Genomic DNA, 2,799 nt, shown 5'->3' on the forward strand with positions numbered 1-2,799 from the left:
ACTGACTGTTCGTAAGTATTTTCATAATCTTTCTTTTTACGTTACGCAAAATTATGATAAAGTATCTCGTGCCCTTTCCTTTATTAAATCTGAAAAGTGTGGTTAGAGGGCGTTTTTGCTACTATGTTTAGCTGTAAATTATATCTCTATATAAAATTCTTTTACTTCTTTCAGTCATTTGATTGCGGCCATGCTGGGGCACTGCTTTTAGTCGAATAAATCAACCCCAGGACTTATTCTTTGTGTGTGTGTGTGTGTGTGTGTGTGTGTGTCTACCAAATTTACTCACAAGGAATGGTCAGCCTGGGGTTATACTAGAAGACACTTGTGCAAGATGTCGTTCAGCGGGACTGAAACCCGAAACACGTGGCTGCTAAGTGAGTTTCTTAACCATACGGCTACGATCGTGTTGATGTGGGATGTTTTGCTTTGATTTCTTTCGGAATAATGTTGTACATACATACATACATATATGCATATAAACATACACACATTCATACATACAGACACACATACATACATACATACATACATACATACATACATGCATACATACATGCATGCATACATACATACATACATGGATACATACATGCATACATACATACTTACATAGATATAAACGTACATATATACATATACACGGACGCACCCATAAACCTTCTTTTATATACTGTAGATCTTTGGAAACCTTCAAAAGCTGTCTGAAAGAAAATGGCGTTCCTGGTTGTCCTGTTTTAGAATCGGTGGTGAACGCTACATACCCAGAACATATTTACGGTCCAGTTCAGAGAATGTGTAACAAAACAGTCACCCAGTCTCCAGGTAAGAGTGATTCCGTTTCGAATCGCAATGAATTCTATGCACGAGTATGTATGTCATTGTTCAGTTTTATTTCAAGATTTCTTGCCAATGGAGAAAGAACCGGTTTCTCACCTAGATCCAAGGCTAATTCATTGGAATTTCAACATCAACAACAGGGTATTTTTGTATGTATGTATGTATGTATGTATGTATGTATGTATGCAGATTTGTAGGTATTTATGTATGTATGTCATTGTTCAGTTTATTTCAAGATTTCTTGTCAATACAGAAAGAACCGGGTTCTAACCTAGATCCAAGGCTCCTTCATTGGAATTAAAAATTTTTTTGGATGTATGTATGTATATGTGCAGATTTGTATGTTTTGATTTATATATGTATTCTCATGCATATAGTTGCATATCTAGACATGCTCAGATATACTTAAATGATAGACTTTACAGGAAGTTTTACAGATTTTTACAGTTCCAGTCAGCGCATTAGATAGCCCTCGGCCCCAAATGATGGCCCCAGAGCAGTATTCGTAGGTTAGATAGAAACCGCGTTTTCATGACGTCCGTTATGTCCATGTTATGGGACTGCCAGTTGATTCCATCTCTGACGATGCCCCAGAAGCAGCTTCCCTGGGGTGAGGTTCCGATTAGGAGAGCTACAGGAGGTCGTAGATGATCGCGAAGCTTCTCTGCGTCAGAGATCAGAGATGGGCGGACGCAGAGTCGTACTCGGATAAGTATTCGGGCCCTCCACTTGGAACCCTACCCCACCACACCCGAACTTCAATCTATGTGTTTGCCACCAGCAGCTCGATGTAGATTGTTGTATTTAAGTGTGTCGTTGTCGATGATGATGATTATCAAGACGACGACGACGACGAGGTGAGGAGAAGGAGGACGACGACGATGTTGGAGATGATGATAATGGTGATGATGCGGATGATAATAATGATCATGATGATAGTGATGACGACGATGTCGATGATGATGAAGATGACGATGAAGATGACGATGAAGATGGACTGGTCTTCGAATTAGCTTTCTCCTTTCTGGTTTTGAGAAGCCTAATTTCCCAGGATTGGTATTTAGGCAGGCGATGTCTTATATATAATAATTACAGGTTTAAACCTGAACTTGTAATCTGGATAGAGTAACAGCAAATTTCTCAATAGTTCAGCATAGGTATTCTCTTTTTCACTTATCTTCAGCTTTCTGTTAATACGTATGTATGTATGTATGTATCGATCTGTCTACCTATCTATCCATCTGCCTGCCTGTCTGCCTGTCCGCCTATCTATCTATCTATCTATCTATCTATCTATCTATCTATCTATCTATCTATCTATCTATCTATCTGTTTGTCTGTATGTCTATTTGTCTATCTATCGATTTATATATCAATCATTCTATCTGTTTACTTATTTTTCGATTGAACGCTGGATCGATTTCGGATGGTCAAAAGTTAAAGTTGACCCCTTAAAGACCCTTTTCGGATTTTCCCTTCGCATTTTATCCAGCGTTACGATTCAGTCCCTTTAGTGCCTTGTAGTTACATCGCAGTAATATAACGGGATAGTCACGGTGGGAGCCTTTTTAAACATAGGTCTGAGATCGACACTGAAATTAAACAGCAACAACAGCAAGAAGAAGAAGAAGAAGAAGAAGAAGAAGAAGAAGAAGAAGAAGAAGAAGAAGAAGAAGAACAACAACAACAACAACAGAAGCAACAACAACAACAGCAACAACAAAAACAGCTGCCAAAGCAGCAGCAGCAACAACAACATAAGAAACAACTGCTACAAGAAAAGCAAAAATCACCACAACGACAGCAGTAGCAACAACAGCACAAACAACAAAAGCAATAAGGACAAAAAGAGAGCCTCTAACGATAATAGCCATAACATCAACAGGACCTACACCACTACCGCCATCACTAGTAACAACAAGAACAGCAGTAACAACGCCACTACCACCACCACCACCA

The sequence above is a fragment of the Octopus bimaculoides genome, chromosome 26, assembly GCF_001194135.2.
Source record: "Octopus bimaculoides isolate UCB-OBI-ISO-001 chromosome 26, ASM119413v2, whole genome shotgun sequence".
NCBI classification, from domain to species: Eukaryota; Metazoa; Mollusca; class Cephalopoda; order Octopoda; family Octopodidae; genus Octopus; species Octopus bimaculoides.